Source organism: Gorilla gorilla, chromosome 17, assembly GCF_029281585.2.
Source record: "Gorilla gorilla gorilla isolate KB3781 chromosome 17, NHGRI_mGorGor1-v2.1_pri, whole genome shotgun sequence".
NCBI classification, from domain to species: domain Eukaryota; kingdom Metazoa; phylum Chordata; class Mammalia; order Primates; family Hominidae; genus Gorilla; species Gorilla gorilla.
The window spans coordinates 20,056,936-20,073,620 of record NC_073241.2 but is presented as its reverse complement, the minus strand read 5'-3'; positions in this window follow the sequence as shown (position 1 = coordinate 20,073,620).

Sequence of the window (16,685 nt, the reverse complement as noted above, 5' to 3'; positions counted from 1 at the left end):
GAATGGAATGGAATGGAATGGAATGGAATGGAATGGAATGGAATGGAATGGAATGGAATGGAATGGAATGGAATGGAATGGAACGGAATGGAATCAACCCGAGCAGAATGGAATGGATAGGAATGGACTGGAATGGAATGGAATGGAATGGAATGGAATGGAATGGAATGGAATGGAATGGAATCAACCCGAGTAGAATGGAATGGATTGAAATGGAATGGAATGGAATGGAATGGAATATAATGGAATCAACCCGAGTAGAACGGAATGGATTGGAATGGAATGGAATGGAATGGAATCGTATGGAATCGAAAGGAATTGAATGGAATGGAATGGAATGGAATGGAATGGAATGGAATGGAATGGAATGGAATGGAATGAAATCAACCCGAGTAGAACGTAATGGAATGGAATGGAATGGAATGGAATGGAAAGGAATGGAATGGAATGGAATGGAATAAAATATAATGGAATGGAATGGAATGGAATGGAATGGAATGGAATGGAATGGAATGGAATGGAATGGAATGGAATGGTATCAACCCAAGTAGAATGGAATGGTTTGGAATGGAATGTAATGGAATGGAATGGAATGGAATGGAATCAACCCGAGTAGAATGGAATGGATTGGAATGGACTGGAATGGAATGGAATGGAATGGAACGGAATGGAATGGAATGGAATGGAATGGAATGTAACGGAATAGAATGGAATGGAATAGATTGGAATCAACCCGAGTAGAACGGAATGGAATGGAATGGAATGGAATGCAATAGAATGGAATGGAATGGAATGGAATGGAATGGAATGGAATGGAATGGAATGGATTGGAATGGAATGGAATGGAATGGAATGGAATGGAATGGAATGGAATGGAATCGAAAGGAATGGAATGGAATGGAATGGAATGGAATGGAATGGAATGGAATGGAATCAACCCGAGTAGAATGGAATGGATTGGAATGGACTGGAATGGAATGGAATGGAATTGAATGGAATGGAATGGAATGGAATGGAATGGAATCAACCCGAGTAGAATGGAATGGATTGAAATGGAATGGAATGGAATCGAATGGAATGGAATGGAATGGAATGGAATCAACCCGAGTAGAACGGAATTGATTGGAATGGAATGGAATGGAATGGAATCGTATGGAATCGAAAGGAATGGAATGGAATGGAATGGAATGGAATGGAATGGAATGGAATGGAATGGAATGAAATCAACCCGAGTAGAACGTAATGGAATGGAATGGAATGGAAAGGAATGGAATGGAATGGAATGGAACAAAATTTAATGGAATGGAATGGAATGGAATGGAATGGAATGGAATGGAATGGAATGGAATGGAATGGAACGGAACGGAATGGAATGGAATCATCAACCCGAGTAGAACGGAATGTAATGGAATGCAATGGAATGGAACGGAATTCAATAGAATAGAATGGAATGGAATGGAATGGAGTGGAATGGAATGGAATAGAATGGAATCGAATGGAATCGAGAGGAATAGAATGGAATAGAATGGAATCAACCCGAGCAGAACGGAATGGACTGGACTGGAATGGAATGGAATGGAATGGAATGGCATGGAATGGAATGGAATCGAATAGAATGGAATGGAATGGAATGGAATGGAGTGGAAATCAACCCGAGTAGAACGGAACGGAATGGAATGGAATGGAAAGGAAAGGAATGGAATGGAATGGAATGGAATGGAATGGAATCGAATCGAACGGAATGGTCAACCCGAGTAGAACGGAATGGAATGGAATGGAAAGGAATGGAATGGAATGGAATGGAATGAACCCGAGTAGAATGGAAAGGAATGGAATGGAATGGAATGGAATGAAATGGAATGGAATCAACCCGAGTAGAATGGAATGGATTGGAATGGAACGGAATGGAATGTAATGGAATGGAATGGAATGGAATGGAATGGAATCAACCCGAGTAGAATGGAATGGATTGGATTGGAATGGAATGGAATGGAATCGAACGGAATGGAATGGAATGGAATGGAAAGGAATGGAATGGAATGGAATGGAATGAAATTTAATGGAATGGAATGGAATGGAATCGAATGGAATCGAATGGAATCGAATGGAATGGAATGGAATAGAATGGAATCAACCCGAGTAGAATGGAATGGAATGGAATGGAATGGAAAGGAATGGAATGGAATGGAATGGAATGGAATGGAATGGAATGGAATGGAATCCAATGGAATGGAAAGGAATGGAATGGAATGGAATGGAATGGAATGGAATGGATTGGAATGGAATGGAATGGAATCGAATGGAACGGAATGGAATGGAATGGAATGGAATGGAATCCAATGGAATGGAATGGAATCGAATGGAATCAACCCTAGTAGAATGGAATGGATTGGAATGGACTGGACTGGAATGGAATGGAATGGAATGGAATGGAATGGAATGGAATCAACCCGAGTAGAACGGAATGGATTGAAATGGAATGGAATGGAATCGAATGGCATAGAATGGAATGGAATGGAATGGAATGCAATGGAAAGGAATGAATTCAACCAGAGTAGAACGGAATGGAATGGAATGGAATGGAATGGAATGGAATGGAATGGAATGGAATGAAAAGAACCGGAGTAGAAAGGAATGGAATGGAATGGAATGGAATGGAATGGAATGGAATGGAATGGAATGGAATGGAACGGAACGGAATGGAATGGAATCATCAACCCGAGTAGAACGGAATGTAATGGAATGCAATGGAATGGAACGGAATTCAATGGAATAGAATGGAATGGAATGGAATGGAGTGGAATGGAATGGAATAGAATGGAATCGAATGGAATCGAGAGGAATAGAATGGAATAGAATGGAATCAACCCGAGCAGAACGGAATGGAATGGAATGGAATGGAATGGCATGGAATGGAATGGAATCGAATAGAATGGAATGGAATGGAATGGAATGGAATGGAATGGAATCAAATCAACCCGAGTATAATGGACTGGATTGGAATGGAATGGAATGGAATGGAATTGAATGGAATCCTATGGAATGGAATGGAATGGAATGGAATGGAATGGAATGGAATGGAATGGAATGGAATCAACCCGAGTAGAACGGAATGGAATGGAATGGAATGGAATGGAATGGAATGGAATGGAATGGAATGGAATGGAATGGAATGGAATGGAATGGAATGGAATGGAATGGAATGGAATGGAATGGAACGGAATGGAATCAACCCGAGCAGAATGGAATGGATAGGAATGGACTGGAATGGAATGGAATGGAATGGAATGGAATGGAATGGAATGGAATGGAATGGAATCAACCCGAGTAGAATGGAATGGATTGCAATGGAATGGAATGGAATGGAATGGAATATAATGGAATCAACCCGAGTAGAACGGAATGGATTGGAATGGAATGGAATGGAATGGAATCGTATGGAATCGAAAGGAATTGAATGGAATGGAATGGAATGGAATGGAATGGAATGGAATGGAATGGAATGGAATGAAATCAACCCGAGTAGAACGTAATGGAATGGAATGGAATGGAATGGAATGGAAAGGAATGGAATGGAATGGAATGGAATAAAATATAATGGAATGGAATGGAATGGAATGGAATGGAATGGAATGGAATGGAATGGAATGGAATGGAATGGAATGGTATCAACCCAAGTAGAATGGAATGGTTTGGAATGGAATGTAATGGAATGGAATGGAATGGAATGGAATCAACCCGAGTAGAATGGAATGGATTGGAATGGACTGGAATGGAATGGAATGGAATGGAACGGAATGGAATGGAATAGAATGGAATGGAATGTAACGGAATAGAATGGAATGGAATAGATTGGAATCAACCCGAGTAGAACGGAATGGAATGGAATGGAATGGAATGCAATAGAATGGAATGGAATGGAATGGAATGGAATGGAATGGAATGGAATGGAATGGATTGGAATGGAATGGAATGGAATGGAATGGAATGGAATGGAATGGAATGGAATCGAAAGGAATGGAATGGAATGGAATGGAATGGAATGGAATGGAATGGAATGGAATCAACCCGAGTAGAATGGAATGGATTGGAATGGACTGGAATGGAATGGAATGGAATTGAATGGAATGGAATGGAATGGAATGGAATGGAATCAACCCGAGTAGAATGGAATGGATTGAAATGGAATGGAATGGAATGGAATGGAATGGAATGGAATGGAATGGAATCAACCCGAGTAGAACGGAATTGATTGGAATGGAATGGAATGGAATGGAATCGTATGGAATCGAAAGGAATGGAATGGAATGGAATGGAATGGAATGGAATGGAATGGAATGGAATGGAATGAAATCAACCCGAGTAGAACGTAATGGAATGGAATGGAATGGAAAGGAATGGAATGGAATGGAATGGAACAAAATTTAATGGAATGGAATGGAATGGAATGGAATGGAATGGAATTGAATGGAATCAACCCGAGTTGAATGGAATGGATTGGAATGGGATGGAATGGAATGGAATGGAATGGAATGGAATAGAATGGAATGGAATGGAATCAACCCGAGTAGAATGGAATGGATTGGAATGGAATGGAATGGAATGGAATGAAATGGAATGGAATCAACCCGAGTAGAAAGGAATGGATTGGAATGGAACGGAATGGAATGGAATGGAATGGAATGGAATGGAATCAACCCGAGTAGAATGGAATGGATTGGATTGGAATGGAATGGAATGGAATCGAACGGAATGGAATGGAATGGAATGGAAAGGAATGGAATGGAATGGAATGGAATGAAATTTAATGGAATGGAATGGAATGGAATCGAATGGAATCGAATGGAATCGAATGGAATGGAATGGAATAGAATGGAATCAACCCGAGTAGAACGGAATGGAATGGAATGGAATGGAAAGGAATGGAATGGAATGGAATGGAATGGAATGGAATGGAATGGAATCCAATGGAATGGAAAGAAATGGAATGGAATGGAATGGAATGGAATGGAATGGATTGGAATGGAATGGAATCGAATCGAATGGAACGGAATGGAATGGAATGGAATGGAATGGAATCCAATGGAATGGAATGGAATCGAATGGAATCAACCCTAGTAGAATGGAATGGATTGGAATGGACTGGAATGGAATGGAATGGAATGGAATGGAATGGAATGGAATGGAATGGAATCAACCCGAGTAGAACGGAATGGATTGAAATGGAATGGAATGGAATCGAATGGCATAGAATGGAATGGAATGGAATGGAATGCAATGGAAAGGAATGAATTCAACCAGAGTAGAACGGAATGGAATGGAATGGAATGGAATGGAATGGAATGGAATGGAATGAAAAGAACCGGAGTAGAAAGGAATGGAATGGAATGGAATGGAATGGAATGGAATGGAATGGAATGGAATGGAATGGAATGGAATGGAACGGAACGGAATGGAATGGAATCATCAACCCGAGTATAACGGAATGTAATGGAATGCAATGGAATGGAACGGAATTCAATGGAATAGAATGGAATGGAATGGAATGGAGTGGAATGGAATGGAATAAAATGGAATCGAATGGAATCGAGAGGAATAGAATGGAATAGAATGGAATCAACCCGAGCAGAACGGAATGGACTGGAATGGAATGGAATGGAATGGAATGGAATGGAATGGAATGGCATGGAATGGAATGGAATCGAATAGAATGGAATGGAATGGAATGGAATGGAGTGGAAATCAACCCGAGTAGAACGGAACGGAATGGAATGGAATGGAAAGGAAAGGAATGGAATGGAATGGAATGGAATGGAATGGAATGGAATGGAATGGAATGGAATCGAATGGAACGGAATGGTCAACCTGAGTAGAACGGAATGGAATGGAATGGAAAGGAATGGAATGGAATGGAATGGAATGAACCCGAGTAGAACGGAAAGGAATGGAATGGAATGGAATGGAATGGAATGGAATGGAATGGAATGGAATGGAATGGAATGGCATGGAATGGAATGATCAAACCGAGTAGAACGGAATGGAATGGAATGGAATGGAAAGGAATGGATTGGAATTGAATGGACCCGAGTAGAACGGAATGTAATGGAATGGAATGGAATGGAATGGAATGGAACGGAATGGAATGGAATGAAATGAACCCGAGTAGAACGGAATGGAATGGAATGGAATGGAATGGAATGGAATGGAATGGAATGGAATAGAATGGAATGGAATGGAATCAACCCGAGTAGAATGGAATGGATTGGAATGGAATGGAATGGAATGGAATGAAATGGAATGGAATCAACCCGAGTAGAATGGAATGGATTGGAATGGAACGGAATGGAATGGAATGGAATGGAATGGAATGGAATGGAATGGAATGGAATAAACCCGAGTAGAATGGAATGGATTGGATTGGAATGGAATGGAATGGAATCGAACGGAATGGAATGGAATGGAATGGAAAGGAATGGAATGGAATGGAATGGAATGCAATTTAATGGAATGGAATGGAATGGAATCGAATGGAATCGAATGGAATCGAATGGAATTGAATGGAATAGAATGGAATCAACCCGAGTAGAACGGAATGGAATGGAATGGAATGGAAAGGAATGGAATGGAATGGAATGGAATGGAATGGAATGGAATGGAATGGAATGGAATCCAATGGAATGGAAAGGAATGGAATGGAATGGAATGGAATGGAATGGAATGGATTGGAATGGAATGGAATCGAATCGAATGGAACGGAATGGAATGGAATGGAATGGAATGGAATCCAATGGAATGGAATGGAATCGAATGGAATCAACCCTAGTAGAATGGAATGGATTGGAATGGACTGGAATGGAATGGAATGGAATGGAATGGAATGGAATGGAATGGAATCAACCCGAGTAGAACGGAATGGATTGAAATGGAATGGAATGGAATCGAATGGCATAGAATGGAATGGAATGGAATGGAATGCAATGGAAAGGAATGAATTCAACCAGAGTAGAACGGAATGGAATGGAATGGAATGGAATGGAATGGAATGGAATGAAAAGAACCGGAGTAGAAAGGAATGGAATGGAATGGAATGGAATGGAATGGAATGGAATGGAATGGAATGGAACGGAACGGAATGGAATGGAATCATCAACCAGAGTAGAACGGAATGTAATGGAATGCAATGGAATGGAACGGAATTCAATAGAATAGAATGGAATGGAATGGAATGGAGTGGAATGGAATGGAATAGAATGGAATCGAATGGAATCGAGAGGAATAGAATGGAATAGAATGGAATCAACCCGAGCAGAACGGAATGGACTGGAATGGAATGGAATGGAATGGAATGGAATGGCATGGAATGGAATGGAATCGAATAGAATGGAATGGAATGGAATGGAATGGAGTGGAAATCAACCCGAGTAGAACGGAACGGAATGGAATGGAATGGAAAGGAAAGGAATGGAATGGAATGGAATGGAATGGAATGGAATCGAATCGAACGGAATGGTCAACCCGAGTAGAACGGAATGGAATGGAATGGAAAGGAATGGAATGGAATGGAATGGAATGAACCCGAGTAGAACGGAAAGGAATGGAATGGAATGGAATGAAATGGAATGGAATCAACCCGAGTAGAATGGAATGGATTGGAATGGAACGGAATGGAATGTAATGGAATGGAATGGAATGGAATGGAATGGAATGGAATCAACCCGAGTAGAATGGAATGGATTGGATTGGAATGGAATGGAATGGAATCGAACGGAATGGAATGGAATGGAATGGAAAGGAATGGAATGGAATGGAATGGAATGAAATTTAATGGAATGGAATGGAATGGAATCGAATGGAATCGAATGGAATCGAATGGAATGGAATGGAATAGAATGGAATCAACCCGAGTAGAATGGAATGTAATGGAATGGAATGGAAAGGAATGGAATGGAATGGAATGGAATGGAATGGAATGGAATGGAATGGAATCCAATGGAATGGAAAGGAATGGAATGGAATGGAATGGAATGGAATGGAATGGATTGGAATGGAATGGAATCGAATCGAATGGAACGGAATGGAATGGAATGGAATGGAATGGAATCCAATGGAATGGAATGGAATCGAATGGAATCAACCCTAGTAGAATGGAATGGATTGGAATGGACTGGAATGGAATGGAATGGAATGGAATGGAATGGAATGGAATGGAATCAACCCGAGTAGAACGGAATGGATTGAAATGGAATGGAATGGAATCGAATGGCATAGAATGGAATGGAATGGAATGGAATGCAATGGAAAGGAATGAATTCAACCAGAGTAGAACGGAATGGAATGGAATGGAATGGAATGGAATGGAATGGAATGGAATGGAATGAAAAGAACCGGAGTAGAAAGGAATGGAATGGAATGGAATGGAATGGAATGGAATGGAATGGAATGGAATGGAATGGAACGGAACGGAATGGAATGGAATCATCAACCCGAGTAGAACGGAATGAAATGGAATGCAATGGAATGGAACGGAATTCAATGGAATAGAATGGAATGGAATGGAATGGAGTGGAATGGAATGGAATAGAATGGAATCGAATGGAATCGAGAGGAATAGAATGGAATAGAATGGAATCAACCCGAGCAGAACGGAATGGACTGGAATGGAATGGAATGGAATGGAATGGAATGGAATGGAATGGAATGGAATGGCATGGAATGGAATGGAATCGAATAGAATGGAATGGAATGGAATGGAATGGAGTGGAAATCAACCCGAGTAGAACGGAACGGAATGGAATGGAATGGAAAGGAAAGGAATGGAATGGAATGGAATGGAATGGAATGGAATCGAATGGAACGGAATGGTCAACCCGAGTAGAACGGAATGGAATGGAATGGAAAGGAATGGAATGGAATGGAATGGAATGAACCCGAGTAGAACGGAAAGGAATGGAATGGAATGGAATGGAATGGAATGGAATGGAATGGAATGGAATGGAATGGAATGGAATGGAATGGCATGGAATGGAATGATCAAACCGAGTAGAACGGAATGGAATGGAATGGAATGGAATGGAATGGATTGGAATGGAATGGACCCGAGTAGAACGGAATGTAATGTAATGGAATGGAATGGAATGGAATGGAACGGAATGGAATGGAATGAAATGAACCCGAGTAGAACGGAATGGAATGGAATGGAATGGAATGGAATGGAATGGAATGGAATGGAATGGAATGGAATGGAATGGAATGGAATGGAGTGGAGTGGAATGGAATGGAATGGAATGGAATGGAATGGAATGGAATGGAATGGAATGGAATGGAATGGAATGGAATGGAATGGAATGGAATGGAATGGAATGATTAACCCGAGTAGAATGGAATGTAATGGAATGCAATGGAATGGAATGGAATTCAATGGAATAGAAAGGATTGGAATGGAATGGAGAGGAATGGAATGGAATAGAATGGAATCGAATGGAATCGAGCGGAATGGAATGGAATAGAATGGAATCAACCCGAGCAGAACGGAAAGGAATGGAATGGAATGGAATGGAATGGAATAGAATGGAATGGAATGGAATGGAATCGAATAGAATGGAATGGAATGGAATGGAATGGAATGGAATGGAATGGAATGGAATGGAATGGAAATCAACCCGAGTAGAACGGAACGGAATGGAATGGAATGGAATGGAATGGAATGGAATGGAATGGAATGGAATGATCAACCGGAGTAGAACGGAATGGAATGGAATGGAATGGAATGGAATGGAATGGAATGGAATGGAATGAAATGGAATGGAATGGAATGAACGCGAGTAGAACGGAATGGAATGGAATGGAAAGGAATGGAATGGAATGGAATGGAAAGGAATGGAATCAACCCGAGTTGAATGGAATGGATTGGAATGGAATGGAATGGAATGGAATGGAATGTAATCAACCCGAGTTGAATGGAATGGAATGGAATGGAATGGAATGGAATGGAATGGAATGGAATGGAATGGAATGGAATGGAATGGAATCATCAACCCGAGTAGAACGGAATGTAATGGAATGCAATGGAATGGAATGGAATTCAATGGAATAGAATGGAATGGAATGGAATGGAGTGGAATGGAATGGAATAGAATGGAATCGAATGGAATCGAGTGGAATGGAATGGAATAGAATGGAATCAACCCGAGCAGAACGGAATGGAATGGAATGCAATGGAATGGAATGGAATGGAATGGAATGGAATGGAATCAACCCGAGTAGAATGGAATGGATTGGATTTGAATGGGATGGAATGGAATCGAACGGAATGGAATGGAATGGAATGGAATGGAATGGAATGGAATGGAATGAAATGGAATGGAATGGAAGGGAATGGATTGGAATGGAATGGAATCGAATGGAATGGATTGAAATGGAATGGAATGGAATGGAATGGAATCAAATCAACCCGAGTAGAATGGAATGGATTGGAATGCAATGGAATGGAATGGAATGGAATGGAATGGAATTGAATGGAATGGAATGGAATGGAATGGAATGGAATGGAATCGAATGGAATCGAATGGAATGGAATGGAATGGAATGGAATGGAATGGAAAGGAATGTAATGGAATGGAATCTACCGGAGTAGAATGGAATGGATTGGAATGGAATGGATTGGAATGGAATGGAATGGAATCGAATCGAATGGAATGGAATGGAATGGAATGGAATGGAATGGAATGGAATCAACCCGAGTAGAACGGAATGGAATGGAATGGAATGGAATGGAATGGAATGGAATGGAATGGAATGGAATGGAAAGGAATTGAATGGAATGGAATGGAATTTAATGGAATGGAATGGATTGGAATCGAATGGAATTGAATGGAATGGAATGGAAGGGAATGGAATGGAATGGAATAGAATGAAATCAACCCGAGTAGAACAGAATGGAATGGAATGGAATGGAATGGAATGGAATGGAATGGAATGGAATCAAATGGAATGGAATGGAATCAACCCGAGTAGAATGGAATGGATTGAAATGGAATAGAATGGAATGGAATGGAATGGAACGGAATGGAATGGAATGGAATGGAATGGAATGGAATGAAATCAACCCGAGTAGAACGTAATGGAATGGAATGGAATGGAATGGAAAGGAAAGGAATGGAATGGAATGGAATGGAATGGAATGGAATGGAATGGAATGGAATGGAATGGAATCAACCCGAGTAGAATGGAATGGATTGGAATGGAATGTAATGGAATGGAATGGAATGGAATGGAATGGAATGGAATCAACCCGAGTAGAATGGAATGGATTGGAATGGACTGGAATGGAATGGAATGGAATGGAAAGGAATGGAATGGAATGGAATGGAATGGAATGGAATGTAACGGAATGGAATGGAATGGAATAGATTGGAATCAACCCGAGTAGAACGGAATGGAATGGAATGGAATGGAATGCAATAGAATGGAATGGAATGGAATGGAATGGAATGGAATGGAATGGAATGGAATGGAATGGAATGGAATCGAAAGGAATGGAATGGAATGGAATGGAATGGAATGGAATGGAATGGAATGGAATGGAATGGAATGGAATCAAACCGAGTAGAATGGAATGGATTGGAATGGACTGGAATGGAATGGAATGGAATGGAATGGAATGGAATGGAATGGAATGGAATGGAATAGAATCAACCCGAGTAGAACGGAATGGAATGGAATGGAATCGAATGGAATGGAATGGAATGGAATGGAATGGAATGGAATGGAATGGAATGGAATGGAATCAACCCGAGTAGAATGGAATGGATTGAAATGGAATGGAATGGAATGGAATGGAATGGAATGGAATGGAATGGAATAAACCCGAGTAGAACGGAATGGATTGGAATGGAATGAAATGGAATGGCATGGAATGAAACCAACCCGAGTAGAACGTAATGGAATGGAATGGAATGGAATGGAAAGGAAAGTAATGGAATGGAATGGAATGGAATGGAATGGAATGGAATGGAATGGAATGGAATGGAATCAACCCGAGTAGAATGGAATGGATTGAAATGGAATGGAATGGAATCGAATGGAATGGAATGGAATGGAATGGAATCAACCCGAGTAGAACGGAATGGATTGGAATGGAATGGAATGGAATGGAATCGTATGGAATCGAAAGTAATGGAATGGAATGGAATGGAATGGAATGGAATGGAATGGAATGGAATGGAATGGAATGAAATCAACCCGAGTAGAACGTAATGGAATGGAATGGAATGGAAAGGAATGGAATGGAATGGAATGGAATAAAATTTAATGGAATGGAATTGAATGGAATGGAATGGAATGGAATTGAATGGAATGGAATCAACCCGAGTAGAATGGAATGGATTGGAATGGAATGGAATGGAATGGAATGGAATGGAATGGAATGCAATCAACCCGAGTAGAATGGAATGGATTGGAATGGAATGGAATGGAATGGAATGGAATGGAATGGAATGGAATCAACCCGAGTAGAATGGAATGGATTGGAATGGAACGGAATGGAATGGAATGGAATGGAATGGAATGGAATGGAATCAACCCGAGTAGAATGGAATGGATTGGATTGGAATGGAATGGAATGGAATCGAACGGAATGGAATGGAATGGAATGGAATGGAATGGAAGGGAATGGAATGAAATTTAATGGAATGGAATGGAATGGAATCGAATGGAATCGAATGGAATCGAATGGAATGGAATGGAATAGAATGGAATCAACCCGAGTAGAACGGAATGGAATGGAATGGAATGGAAAGGAATGGAATGGAATGGAATGGAATGGAATGGAATGGAATGGAATGGAATGGAATCAACCCGAGTAGAATGGAATGGATTGAAATGGAATGGAATGGAAAGGAATCGAATGGAATGGAATGGAATGGAATCAACCCGAGTAGAACGGAATGGATTGGAATGGAATGGAATGGAATGGCATGGAATGAAATCAACCCGAGTAGAACGTAATGGAATGGAATGGAATGGAATGGAAAGGAAAGTAATGGAATGGAATGGAATGGAATGGAATGGAATGGAATGGAATGGAATGGAATGGAATGGAATCAACCCGAGTAGAATGGAATGGATTGAAACGGAATGGAATGGAATCGAATGGAATGGAATGGAATGGAATGGAATCATCCCGAGTAGAACGGAATGGATTGGAATGGAATGGAATGGAATGGAATCGTATGGAATCGAAAGGAATGGAATGGAATGGAATGGAATGGAATGGAATGGAATGGAATGGAATGGAATGAAATCAACCCGAGTAGAACGTAATGGAATGGAATGGAATGGAAAGGAATGGAATGGAATGGAATGGAATAAAATTTAATGGAATGGAATGGAATGGAATGGAATGGAATGGAATGGAATGGAATGGAATGGAATCAACCCGAGTAGAATGGAATGGATTGGAATGGAATGGAATGGAATGGAATGGAATGGAATGGAATGCAATCAACCCGAGTAGAATGGAATGGATTGGAATGGAATGGAATGGAATGGAATGGAATGGAATGGAATGGAATCAACCCGAGTAGAATGGAATGGATTGGAATGGAACGGAATGGAATGGAATGGAATGGAATGGAATGGAATCAACCCGAGTAGAATGGAATGGATTGGATTGGAATGGAATGGAATGGAATCGAACGGAATGGAATGGAATGGAATGGAATGGAATGGAATGGAATGGAATGAAATTTAATGGAATGGAATGGAATGGAATCGAATGGAATCGAATGGAATCGAATGGAATGGAATCTAATAGAATGGAATCAACCCGAGTAGAATGGAATGGAATGGAATGGAATGGAAAGGAATGGAATGGAATGGAAAGGAATGGAATGGAATGGAATGGAATGGAATGGAATGGAATCCAATGGAATGGAAAGGAATGGAATGGAATGGAATGGAATGGAATGGAATGGAATGGAATGGATTGGAATGGAATGGAATCGAATCGAATGGAACGGAATGGAATGGAATGGAATGGAATGGAATGGAATGGAATCCAATGGAATGGAATGGAATCGAATGGAATCAACCCGAGTAGAATGGAATGGATTGGAATGGACTGGAATGGAATGGAATGGAATGGAATGGAAAGGAATGGAATCAACCCGAGTAGAACGGAATGGATTGAAATGGAATGGAATGGAATCGAATGGCATAGAATGGAATGGAATGGAATGGAATGCAATGGAAAGGAATGAATTCAACCAGAGTAGAACGGAATGGAATGGAATGGAATGGAATGGAATGGAATGGAATCAACCCGAGAAGAATGGAATGGATTGGAATGGACTGGAATGGAATGGAATGGAATGGAATGGAATCAAATCAAGCCGAGTAGAATGGAATGGATTGGAATGGACTGGAATGGAATGGAATGGAATGGAATGGAATGGAATGGAATCAAATCAACCCGAGTAGAATGGAATGGATTGGAATGGAATGGAATGGAATGGAATGGAATGGAATGGAATGGAATGGAATGAAATGGAATGGAGTGGAATAGAATGGAATGGAATGGAATGGAATCAACCCGAGTAGAATGGAATGGATTGGAATGGAATGGAATGGAATGGAATGGAATGGAATGGAATGGAATCAACCCGAGTAGAATGGAATGGATTCGAATGGACTGGACTGGACTGGAATGGAATGGAATGGAATCAAATCAACCCGAGTAGAATGGAATGGATTGGAATGGAATGGAATGGAATCAAATGCAATGGAATGGAATGGAATTGAATGGAATGGAATTGAATGGAATGGAATGGAATGGAATGGAATGGAATGGAATGGAATGGAATGGAATGGAATGGAATGGAATGGAATCAACCCGAGTAGAATGGAATGGATTGGAATGGAATGGAATGGAATGGAATGGAATGGAATCGAATGGAATGGAATGGAATGGAATGGAATGGAATGGAATGGATTCGAATGGAATCGAATGGAATGGAATGGAATGGAATGGAATGGAATGGAATCAACCCGAGTAGAACGGAATGGAATGGAATGGAATGGAACGCAATGGAATTTAATGGAATGGAATGGAATGGAAGGGAATTTAAAGGAATGGAATGCAATGGAATCGAATGGAATCGAATGGAATGGAATGGAATGGAATGGAATGGAATGCAATGGAATGGAATGGAATCAACCCGAGTAGAATGGAATGGATTGAAATGGAATGGAATGGAATCGAATGGAATGGAATGGAATGGAATGGAATCAACCCGAGTAGAACGGAATGGATTGGAATGGAATGGAATGGAATGGAATCGTATGGAATCGAAAGGAATGGAATGGAATGGAATGGAATGGAATGGAATGGAATGGAATGGAATGGAATGAAATCAACCCGAGTAGAACGTAATGGAATGGAATGGAATGGAAAGGAATGGAATGGAATGGAATGGAATAAAATTTAATGGAATGGAATGGAATGGAATGGAATGGAATGGAATGGAATGGAATGGAATGGAATCAACCCGAGTAGAATGGAATGGATTGGAATGGAATGGAATGGAATGGAATGGAATGGAATGGAATGCAATCAACCCGAGTAGAATGGAATGGATTGGAATGGAATGGAATGGAATGGAATGGAATGGAATGGAATCAACCCGAGTAGAATGGAATGGATTGGAATGGAATGGAATGGAATGGAATGGAATGGAATCAACCCGAGTAGAATGGAATGGATTGGATTGGAATGGAATGGAATGGAATCGAACGGAATGGAATGGAATGGAATGGAATGGAATGGAATGGAATGGAATGAAATTTAATGGAATGGAATGGAATGGAATCGAATGGAATCGAATGGAATCGAATGGAATGGAATCTAATAGAATGGAATCAACCCGAGTAGAATGGAATGGAATGGAATGGAATGGAAAGGAATGGAATGGAATGGAATGGAATGGAATGGAATGGAATGGAATGGAATGGAATGGAATCCAATGGAATGGAAAGGAATGGAATGGAATGGAATGGAATGGAATGGAATGGAATGGATTGGAATGGAATGGAATCGAATCGAATGGAACGGAATGGAATGGAATGGAATGGAATGGAATGGAATCCAATGGAATGGAATGGAATCGAATGGAATCAACCCGAGTAGAATGGAATGGATTGGAATGGACTGGAATGGAATGGAATGGAATGGAATGGAAAGGAATGGAATCAACCCGAGTAGAACGGAATGGATTGAAATGGAATGGAATGGAATCGAATGGCATAGAATGGAATGGAATGGAATGGAATGCAATGGAAAGGAATGAATTCAACCAGAGTAGAACGGAATGGAATGGAATGGAATGGAATGGAATGGAATGGAATCAACCCGAGAAGAATGGAATGGATTGGAATGGACTGGAATGGAATGGAATGGAATGGAATGGAATCAAATCAAGCCGAGTAGAATGGAATGGATTGGAATGGACTGGAATGGAATGGAATGGAATGGAATGGAATGGAATGGAATGGAATCAAATCAACCCGAGTAGAATGGAATGGATTGGAATGGAATGGAATGGAATGGAATGGAATGGAATGGAATGGAATGAAATGGAATGGAGTGGAATAGAATGGAATGGAATGGAATGGAATCAACCCGAGTAGAA